The sequence below is a fragment of the Tenrec ecaudatus genome, chromosome 6, assembly GCF_050624435.1.
Source record: "Tenrec ecaudatus isolate mTenEca1 chromosome 6, mTenEca1.hap1, whole genome shotgun sequence".
Classification (NCBI taxonomy): Eukaryota; Metazoa; Chordata; class Mammalia; order Afrosoricida; family Tenrecidae; genus Tenrec; species Tenrec ecaudatus.
In genome coordinates this window covers 96,737,005-96,748,867 of record NC_134535.1, presented here as the reverse complement: position 1 = coordinate 96,748,867, position 11,863 = coordinate 96,737,005, and positions in this window count along the sequence as shown.

Sequence of the window (11,863 nt, the reverse complement as noted above, 5' to 3'; positions counted from 1 at the left end):
TGACTTATTGTAGGCATTATCATTCATATTGCATTGACTGCCTCACATTTTAATCAAATGCAGCTTAGAAAGAAGCATCAACAGCCGCATTTCCAAGGGCCCCAAACTGCCTTCTACTTTCTTCATCTTTTACTTCAGTAATAAACACTGCGAGTGAACTCAACATTGCCTGATAATCCCACTGTACTTCTTTCATAAATTCACTGCATATTCTCTTTCGAAACTTTCTGCTCCCCAAATCCAAACCCATACTCCATAAAGCTTCTATTAGAAAATCACTGTAGTGTGCTGGAATAACATTTCTTAAGATGGCACTTCTAACTATGACTCAGTAGCTTGCACCAAATGATTGGGTGGGACTATGTGCAAGGCTTTTGGAGGGGATTGGTCAGTTTTAGTCACTACCTCCCTGGCCACAAGGACAGGCCATCTTTGAGGCAGGAGCAGAAAGAGAACACTGCAGGACCATTAGAAGCATGCATTCGAGATCTCTGCCAGAGTGGCCGACCACAGGATCAACAGCACCAGACACTTTGGCACAGAGACTCAGAGCAGAGACGAAGGGGTGGGTGCCTTCTCCTCCTCTGGCCTGAAATTATGGGACTGGGAGACAGAATGACAAGTGGGCTCTGTAGTCCGGAGATGCAAATGCCAAGGGACCACATGGCTGAGAAAGAAACTTGGCTGCCAGCTGAGAAGAGCTTGCTGTGGACCGATGAGTGGATCCTTACTGTTTGCTGGTCCTGATTGGTAGTAGCCTGTTAACTCCCCAAATAAACCCCCTTAATCTCTAGTGTTTCCCCTGTCTGTTCCTTGTGGCCTAACCTAGGGTAGAAGGAGTGCTGGGGGTGGAATGGTACTATCAGAACAAGGTGAAGCAGGAGGAAGGCTGACCCCTGCCTCAAGGCAATAAGGAAGTCAGAGGTGGTTAGATAAGGCCTCCCATGCCATTTTCTGACCTTTGAAACAGAAGTGTCTCTGTTGAGAATATTTTTAGCCTCCTGCCACCTCACCCATAGATCCGTGTTCATTGGTACTCAGTTTCTTCTTATGAAGAAAAGCTCGAAGGAACTGTTCCCATCTTTTAATGGAGTCCCTTCACAATGGATGCTATCTGAAAATCTCTTTTTAAGAAAGGCAAATTGTTGGATTGGCGCCTCCTCCTTTCATATTGTTCATCTCGTCAGCACGCATGCATACTGCAGTATCGCCCATTTCTTAGAAACCAAACAAGGTAACAACATGCCTTTCCACCCATTCTTAACTATAGCTCTGTTCCTGACTCTTCTTCAGAGAAAAACATCCTGCCAAAGATTTGTATACACCACTATCTCTACCTCCTGATCCCCAACTCTCTCCTTAGCCGATTTTAGTTTGATGTCCACTCCCACTACTCCATTGAAACTGCTCCTGCCAATCTCTAGATTGGTAAACTCTAGACACATTCTGTATTCATCTTATTTGACCCTTTGATCGCATGGGATAAAATTGACCATGCTGTCACAGTCACTGAAGACATAATGGGTACATAAGCAATGTGGCGAAGAAAGCAGATGGTGCCCAGCTATTAAAAGATATAGCATCTGGGGTCTTAAAGCCTTAAAGTTAAACAATCAGCCTTCTAGCAGAGAAGAAACAAGCCCACATGGAAAAAGTTCACCAGCCAGTGAAATCATTAGGTATTCTTAGGACCTGGTAACAGGCATCAGAAGACACAAACAAACAAAAAAACATTGTTGAGAATGAGGGGGTCAGACCAGAGACCCAAAGCCCATCTGTAGACACTGGGACATCCCCCCACAGAGGGGTCACAGGAAAGTCCGATGAAACACACACTAGTCCTCTGATTCCTTGAAGCTTCCTCACCCTCACTCTCCTGACCCCAGAGCTGCCTCTCACTTTGGACTAGGCTGGATCATGTGAACAGGAATAGATAAGAGGTAAGAGCTCATGACCCCCAGCATCCAGGAACAGGAATGGGAACAGTGATACCAGAAGGGTAGGGGGAAGGTGGAGAAAGGGAAGAAAGGGGGAACCTATCGCAATGATGGACACATAACCACCACTACCCCCTCCAGGGGGATAAAGAACAGAAACCATGAGGTGAGATCGCAGTAGGTGTAAGACATGGAAAAAACAATAATTTATAAATTATCAAAGGATCATGAGGTAGGGAAGGTGGGGGAGGGGGAGAATTAACTGATATCAAGGGCTCAAGTAAAAAGAAAATATTTTGAAAATGACGATGGCAACATAGGTACAAATGTGCTTGACACAATGGATGGATGGATGGATTGTGATGAAAGCTATAAGAGACCCCAATAAAATGATTTTTTTAAAAAAAGATACAGAGCCAATCATGAAGCATACCCCATTCAGAGACCTCAGGGTGGTGTCTGGTAAGGCACCCCCCAGTCCAGACGAACCAGAGCACATGGGCTTCAGTGGATGGTGGTCTAATGACCCCTGGAGAAATATAGGTGTAGATAATTTCCTACAATCATTGCAAAGCCAGTGTTCTTATCACATTGTTTAGAAAGTCAATTGTGTCCTGCGATCATTGAAAAATCTGCTAATCATTTCCTATGATCATTGTAAAAACACGCAGCTGTCACTTAATTTAAGAAATACAGCTTTCTTGATTCTTACTACATTTTAAAAAGCAGTTTGTAGGTAGCAAACCCCTTTGTTTCCTTCTGGCTCACATTTCAGAATAAAGTTGAAATCAATCTGGTCTCTGTCTTGGGTTGAAACAGTGACAGGCGATCCTGAACCCTTGTTTCCCCGGCAACAATGTGAGGAATTTATATGCATAATTTCTCTTCTGAAACTACTAACACATGAAGAGAGCTTACTATCTTTGGAATTCAAGAACATGCAGAAGGACCTTGAAGTTTAACAGGTCTTGCAATTAAATGTTTTCTCCGTTTACTTTTCCCGTTTGCTGCAGGTTCAGTGGAGACGGAATCAATCGTTGCACATTCCCGTGTCAGTGATTGTCAGTGATTGCCAAGGAAATGTAAACGCAGAGTTATTATCATTGAAACCAGACGTCCGAAGCTAAGGGTAACCCTTTGACTGTGGAAATCCACCTCCCAATGAGATCGTCACAAGTTTTTCATTTTGAACATGATTAGTTACAGAAGTAGCAAAGAATGTGGAAATTGTAAATTCAATAGACCTTATAGGCAAAGAGTGATCTAATCTAATCTAATCTAATCTGCTATACCGCACCAACAAATCTAGTTCCCTGTGTCATTTTAAGGATAAGCAGGGAAGAGTATTTCTGGTTTCTCCCAAAGCAAATGTGAAGTGCCCACATATCCCATGGTCTCATCACCAGCATGAGACAGATTAGCTGAACTGGCTGAACCCTCTTTGTGACTTTGGTCCATTTTCCTCTTAGGTTTATTTGAAAAAGAATAGCAACATGGCCGAATTCAAACAGGTTATATTCAGGAAACCACGCTAAAACCAAACAAACTACCCCAAACTCACTGTCCTCCGGTTAATTCCCACTCTCAGAGACCCTGAGGGACAGTATTACGGCCACTGTGGGTATCCAAGCATGCAAAAGCAGAAGCACAATACTAACCCACTGTCTCAAACAAATCCATCCAGATGTCCTTTAACACTGAGCAACTCTCTGTGGATGTTGAGATGGCTTAGTCAGCCTGGCCAACACCCTCTTTGAAAAGCTCGCCGGGGCAAGGGCAATAGAAAAGAAGGAAAGGGGCCTGTTGCTTAGGAAAAGATGGGTTTTGTAAGACAGCTCCTGGACTTTCAGTTTGAGGAAATTGGCTGCTGCCTAAACAAGTGCTAATATTCACGGTAGTCGCTGCGGCCGGTGGAGTTTCTCATGAGAATGGCTTCGGTACACTGGAGTTGATCCACTAGCCTTAGCATGCACAGAGGCCACCACTGGACGACCTTCCAGATCAAGGGCCGGACGCAAGTATGCAAACCTGACAGCCCAGAGTAAGCTTTGCTTTCCAGTTCCGTAAGCCTTTGCAATGGAGTCCATCTGGAAAGGTCTTCTGCGTGAACACCTAATTAGCACAGCCCTGCCTATATGGGCTATTTTTCTGGAAATCCCTTCTTACCTAATGAATAAACATCATGTTCCTTCTCATCTAAAAACTCTTATAAATACTAGCAATACTCTGTTTGTGAGGTGTGTTAGTCTGGGTAGACTAGAGAAACAAATTCATAAACATGCATATATATATAAGGAAGAGGTTAATGTACAAGAGGAACTGAACATTGAGAAAACATCCCAACCCAGTCTAGTCCAAGGCCATAAGTCTGATATTAGTCCTCTTCAGACTCACAAAACACATGCAATGAAGCCAAATGCAGGACGATCAGAAGCCAGTGGGTAGAAAGTCTTTGGGTCCAGTGGCATTGCAGCATCTCAGTGCCAGCAGGGGTCTCTCTGTGGCTTCTCTGGCTTCCAAGGTCTGGTTCCTTCCATGTGGCTTGTCTTCTGCAATGTTTCCCAAGGAGTAGCAGAGAGAGAGATGTGTCTTCCGCCTCCAAGAAGGAAGTACCAGATTTCCCGGATTTCTCAGGAGAAGGCCATGCCCACACAGCAGTCTCATTGACTATCTCCAGATTGACAGCCTAGACTCCACCCCTACACTCTTAATCCTTAAATTGACACCAGATTAGGTGACTCCCATAAGAGGATATCTTCACCTGCAGGCTCTTCCCTTATTACACTTTTGCTTATTTGGAAAAACTTGGCCTCTCTCGATTATTTCTAGTCAGTTGAAGGTGAGAATCCTCCTTTACGGGGTCGTTTATTGTTAGGTGCCATGGAGTCTGACCTGTGTACAACAGAAGGAAACCCTGCCCAACCCTGCACCATGCTCACGATCGTTCCCATTCTTGAGTGTGGTGGCAAAGTCGCTGACTCAATTCATCTGGTTGAGGGCTTTCCTCCTTTTTCTGTCCCTTTTGCTGGTGACCAAACTAAACCAACCCATTGCCATCAAGCTGGTTCCAACTCATAGCAACCCTGAAGGACGAAGTCACAACTGCCCCCTAAGCTTTCCAAGAAGGTGCATGTTCACAGAAATAGAGTATCACCTCTTTCTCCTGGGGAGTGGCTGGGCTGCTCCGGTCAAAGTCTTGGTCTTTCACTTCTCGTGTACTGACACGTAATAAAAGTTTTCCAATGTGACTGGATTGGTGAGACCTCTGAAAGGAAACTTACACTTTCTAAATCAAATGGAAGGCCTTAAAGAATACATGAAGTGAAACATTATTTCAAAACATATGGCAGTTTGGGGGTACTTACCAGGCACATAAGGTGGGTTGTTTAAATTGTTATTTACACATCCTGGCTGCTGTCCTGTTGCAAAATTGGATGGCTCGTTCATATCCTCACATAAAAGATAAAAACTCAATGAGTAATCGTGGGTGTCGTTGTCTGACTTCCCATTGGGGGGGAAAAGTAGAAGGAAGAGCATTCACTCATCCACAAGCATTCTGAGGATGTAAATGTGTGAAACGGTACACTAGAAACTTAGCAATAGACAAGCCACTGTGCCTGATCTCAAAGAGGCTATCATGAGAAATCAGCAACAGGTTCACAGATACACAAACGGCATAGGATAGGAATAAAGAGCAACCATTTCAGCAAATGTCAGCTACATCTTTCCAATGTTTGTGAACACAAATCATTCTTAATTGCTTTCTCTTAGAGCTCACCTCGAATCCATCATCTAATCCTGTCAAATCTATCTTCAAAATAATCACAAAATCAAACTATGTTTCATTTACTCCATTGTCACGATCCTAGGCTACACCATCATTGTTTCTTGCTTGCATCGTTGCCTTTGTTTCTACTACCTAGTCTTCTTCACAGGGGCTCAGAAGAGGATCTATCTGTAAACTAAAGAAACTTAACTTTTTTCATCCCCTTCTGTATGAGCCCTTCATGCTTTTATATTAAATTTTTTCTATTGGTAATTTCCATCCTTTGGGGAATAGCTCAAATTAGGCAAGACTATGTAATACCTAACTTCACGTCTGCTTTCACACTCCTTTTGCCCTTCTCGCGGTCTATTCTCAATATAGCAAGCAGAGTGATCCTTTAAAGGCTCCTACTTAAATTCTTCCTGTGCTGCTTCATCTCACACAGTGTAAAAGCCAAAGAGGCCCTTTGTGACATTGGCTCAATACCCTGTTCACTTTCCCCCCTACTCTTGTCCCCCTTGTCCCCATCACTCTACTCGAGTACACTAACCTCGTTGCCCTTCCTGGAAAATATCAGGCCTCTTTCTGCTTTGAGGATTTTGTATTTACTCTATGCCCTGTTTAAACACTTTTGTCTCACTTTTGTTACCTATTTTCTCCTTCACAGATGACACTTTAAATTTCTGATTTGCCATCTTGCTTCTCAGTTTAATTTTTCTCATTGGCAGTAATTATTACCTAATACGTTGTTTTATTTATTTATATTGTTCATGGCTTATTAGTCCATCAAGGAAATACTTTTGTTACGTAGATCTCCAATGCCTTCTGAATGCAACCAATGATTGTTTTTTGAGGGGAAAAAAAAGGCAAGGAGGAAGGATCACTTATTTTAAGAAAATCAGCAAAAGATTCCTAGGAAAGTTCTTGTGACCACCGCATGCCAGTGGGCTCACAGAATTCCACACATGGAAAGGAAGAGACATGGGAAGGAACGTGGACAGGTAAAGGCACAGAAATAGGAGGCTTTGTCTTTTTAAGCATGCGAATAACGGGGTGGAGATGACTCTCCATGGAGTGGACGGAGCGCTCTCAGCTTCACATCATCATCAGCCCATATAATTTTGTTTGTAAGAGCTACTGTGGATTAAATATACAATGAACTGCTGTCTCATTAGAACTGGGCCAGCCACTCCTCAAGTCTCTTTCCTTTGCATTCTTGCATATATTCCTACGTTAGCTTCACTGCTCAAAACACTTCAACCCACAACCCCATTCAATTCACAAACTCCCATTCATTTCTCATGGTAGCTGACCTGAGCTCAGTGCCTTGGACGTATGTTCCATTGCTTCCAGTGTTTCCCCATAATGACCATGCAATCGTTTGTTCACTCCCTCTTCAATTACGGCAAACCCCCAGTGTTTCACATGGAGTGGGCATAAGCATCAATGCCTACATAAAAAGCCTCATTCAGACTAAGAGGCAGCAATGGTCCAGATGGCAGACACAGACACTGCCAGTATTGGAGGAAATAGCTTTCTCTACTCACCAGTGAAGCATAAAGGAATTGAAGCAGGAAACATAAGAAAGGCAAGGAACAAGACTTTTCACTTTCATTTGCTATGGCTTGCTATATACAGCTGAAAAGAAAAGACCGTTCCCCTTTTCACCAGCAAAAAAAAGAAAAAGAAATCTTCAAAATAACAAATTTAGGCTTACAATCCAGATCCCATCATAATCGATGACTTTCTTAAATTCCATGCACAACTGGATCCACCATTCTGTTGTTAGGGGGTTGGTAAAGTCTGGAAACACTGAATCTCCTGGGGGCCAGGCCTATGATGGATAAAGAAGTCAACCAAAACAATACAAATAAGCTAAAATAAGCTATTGTGGGGTGTGTGTGTGTGTGTGTGTGTGTGTGTGTGCGTGCACACGCACAACTTCAATATCATCAACCTGATTATGACTCACAAGATCCTGTAGGAGAGAGGGATAATTACTTTCTTTATAAAACCAGCCTGCAGCATCTTTTTCTTGGAGAAAAGAAAGAAGTGGATTCTAACCATTCTCTTTATAGAAGGCAACACAGTGTTTAACCCACTGCTCTACCAGGGCACTCTACTATGGTACAGAAACCTCTTTCCAACTCAATGTGTCCCCATATAGGATTTTCTAGACTATTAATCTTTAAAACAACAGATAGCCTCAATTTTCTCCCTTGGAGCTTCTGGTGGTTTTGAACCACCAACCTTCCAGGTAGTAGTTCAACCCTTACCTGACAGCACCACCAGGGCTCCTTGGACACATATATAAAAACAGAACCCACTGCCCTCAAGTTGATTCTGACTCATCTTGTCCTATATAATATTTCCAATTCTGTAAATCTAAAGGGAACAGATATTCTCATTTTTCTCTGTTGATGATCTTCTTGTGGTTGAACTGCCAACCTTGTGGTTAGCAATCCAAAGTTTCCTTTTTAGAAACTCCTTTAATTCTTTTAGGAGCCCTGGTGATGTATTGATTACACATTGGGTTGCGATCAAAAGGTTGGCAGTTCAAAATCTTCATCAGCAATATGGAGACAGTTAAGGCTTTCTACTTGCCTGCAGTTGTAGTCTCAGAAACCCACAGGGCAGTTCGATAGTGTCTAGAGGGTTGCTATGAGTCAGCAGCAACTTGATGGCAGACAGTTGGGGATTTTTTTTTTAAGTTTTAGATCCTTTGGAGCTTCTATACTTGAGCCTTTTCATAGCCTTACAAATAAAAATTGAGCCTTGAGGAAGTTAAATAGCTAAGCACACAGTAAAAGGAAATAAAGTAGTGGATAAAGAGAAAAAATTTCACACCACAATTTAATGCTCTTTTAATAGTCGAATAATGCATGAAGTTATATTTTCTCCTTATGTTATTGAAATTTCAGTCATTCTTTTCCATACACTATATACATAGAGGTTAAAAAATGTAAAACATATTTACAATAGCAACAAAACAGTAATATATTCATGGTCACAGCAAGAGCTTATAAAAATAAGAAAATGAAAACAATAGAATGCTCATGAATACAAAAATACATAAATCAAGAAATATAGAATATTTGTGGATAATAAAAGTTTAATGATATAAAGATGCTAAGTCTCTCTAAGCTGATCCATAATTTTAAATGAATTTCAACCCAAATTTTATTGCAACATTTATAATTGATTATATACTTTATCTGGAAATATAAATGAGACAATGGTGAAGAGTTTTAGAAGACTAATAAGCCTAAATAATCATAAAGTCATATTAAGGAATGGAGAAACCAAGATGCAACACAGCTTGGAGGTAAGAAATAGATGCTTGTCTTTGTAGGGATTTATTTCCTGATAAAGACAGTATTTCAAAGTGAGGAAATGCTGAATTATTCAACAGATGATATTTCACCCATTAACTATCCATTTTGAAAAATTACATCATACTCTTATTGGATATCAGATGTGACAATAAATAAGACATAAATTTTCAAATATGATTTAAATGGTTTCAAAACATTAAACTTATCTAAATATCTATAGGAACCGATCTTTATGAGCTACAAAGGTCTTTGGGGAGATTCAAAAGAACACATCAGAAACAAAGGGTAAAAAGGAAGAAGACCACAACGGTTACAGAATGGTTTAAATGATGCAGCAGAAACACAATGTGCAGGCTAGCGTACAAACAGTCTAGGAAACATATTTGGAATCTTATATAGAAAGCACTGAATAATGAATGGATCATGACGAAAAAGGAACAATTCCCAATGGGAAATGGCAATAAATAGTCATTGACTTTTCACAAGGAAACGTTGTGGTAAAGAGAAGTCATGAAAAATGGTTAGCCTTACAGAGGATGAAAGGATGGGAACACATGAAAATTGCCCAGGCCAGCGCTACAACACTAAGAAGCCAGCACAGCAGAAGTAGCTGCGCATAAGTGTCTTAAACTGAACTCAAGCGCTGAGTCATCTGAATTGAACTTGTTATAAACTCAATAAGAAAATGTCTGGCATCTAATTTTGTGAGGTTCTTACCTTGCCAACAGCTGGTGTGGTTCCATCAGAGTTATTAATCCATATTTTCATTTTCTGTCCAAGTTCATAGGGCATATAAGTACCTTCCAGTTCATCTTTTGTCAAAAAGGGATCCTGCATTTCCATGAAAAGTGTAAAAAAAATAGCATATGATAACTCTAACTGTAAACTTCCCAAAATATTTGAGATAAAATTTCTAATATCCATATATATGTTTTATATTGCAAACATTAAGATGTCCGCACATATAAAATACGATTATAGCATAAGAACTCATTCCATTTCTTTTTAGTGTTGCAAAATATGACCCTTAGTGATATGAGTTTAACAATACAATTACTTACTTCTGGTTAGCATTTCAATTTACTTTACTTGAAATGTTATTTAAGAACATAAATCTAATCCAGGTGAGCAAATCAAGAAATTTGGATTCTGCTTTAAATGCTGCTGGGAAACACCTCAAAAAATAAGCCAAGTACTTTTGAGGAAGTTCAATATTTTCTTCCATAAAACGGAACGCAGTAAGAAAACTCTTAAAATCATTGCTTCTCCAATAGAGAGGTCTAAGAGGACCGATCCCAACTACGTGGACAGCCCCCCATCCCCGCAGAAGAAGACTCTTCAGAGGACAGTACTGAAGCTACAGCTCAGGGAGAGGGACAGGTCTGATCAGAGCACACAGAAGCAAATGAAAAGGGAGTGGAGCATATCCTGGCCCACCAAGCACTGAAGATGCTATTCCCGCTCAAAGCAGCCAAAACAAAAAGAGGACCATATGGCTGGCCCCACTATGAGACACGACTTCCCTCACTGACCTAAAGGGGACAACACTGGAGACAGTGTGAGAATTGCACCGATCTGATTCCAGTACACTGAGGCAAAACACTAAGAGCGTGCAACAGAACAGCAAAGGGAGCAGAGCAACAAAGTCTCCATGGAAGACCAAAAATAGACTTTGGGGCCAGGGTGGGTTACCCCATCAGACTCGACCAGAAAACACTCCTAAATGTCAACAAACAAACCTTGAACTATTTCAGGCTTTTCTTTATTTTTGTCATTGTTTTTTTGTTGTTGTTGTTGCTCTGTTTTCTTTTGTTGCTTTGTTTTGCTCTGTCTTATTTTTTGTGCATAATATTATCACTGCTTTATACAATTGATGTATGTATATGAATGGATTGTGATAAGAGTTGTATGAGCCCCTAATAAAATGTTTAAAAAAATATTATCACTGCAAGTCTATCTAGATAAGATAGATGGGATAAACAATATGCAGGAGAAAACAACGGGACGGACAGTTCGAGGGAACATGGGAGAGGGAGAGGCAGGGGAAAGGAAGTGGTGTTAACAAACCCAGGGAAAAGAGAACAAGTGATCCAAAATCAATGGTGAGGAGGGTATAGGAGGCCTTAGGGTGTGATCAAGGGCAATGTAACCCAAAGGAATTACTGAAACCCAAATGAAGGCTGAACATGATGGTGGGACAAGAGGAAAGTAAAAGGAAATAGAGGAAAGAATTAGGAGGCAAAGTGCATTTATAGAGGTCTAAATACAGGTATGTACATAAGTAAATATGTTTATAAGTGATAATGGGGAAAGAGATCTATGTGCATATATTTATAGGTTTAGTATTAAGATAGCAGATGTACTGAAGTACTCCCTCAATGCAAGAATACCTTGTTCTACTAAATTGGCATTCGATGATGCTCATCTTCCCTACACAATTGCTAAAGACAAATGGGTGCATAAGCAAATGTGGTGAAGAAAGCTGATGGTGCCTGCTTATCAAAAGTTGTAGTGTCTGAGGTCTTAAAGGCTTGAAGGTAAACAAGTGGCCATCTAGCTGAGAAGCAACAAAGTCGACATGGAAGAAGCACACTAGCCTGTGTGATCATGAGGTGCCAAAGGGATCAGTTATCCAGAATCAAAGAACAAAAAATCATATCATTGTGACTGAGGGGGAGTGTGGAGTGGAGTCCCAAAGCCCATCTGTAGACAACTGGACATCCCCTTACAGAAGGGTCATGGGGGAGGAGATGAGCCAGTCAGAGCACTAATGAAAGATACAATTTTCCTCTAGTTCGTTAATGCTTGCTCCCCTCCCACCCCAC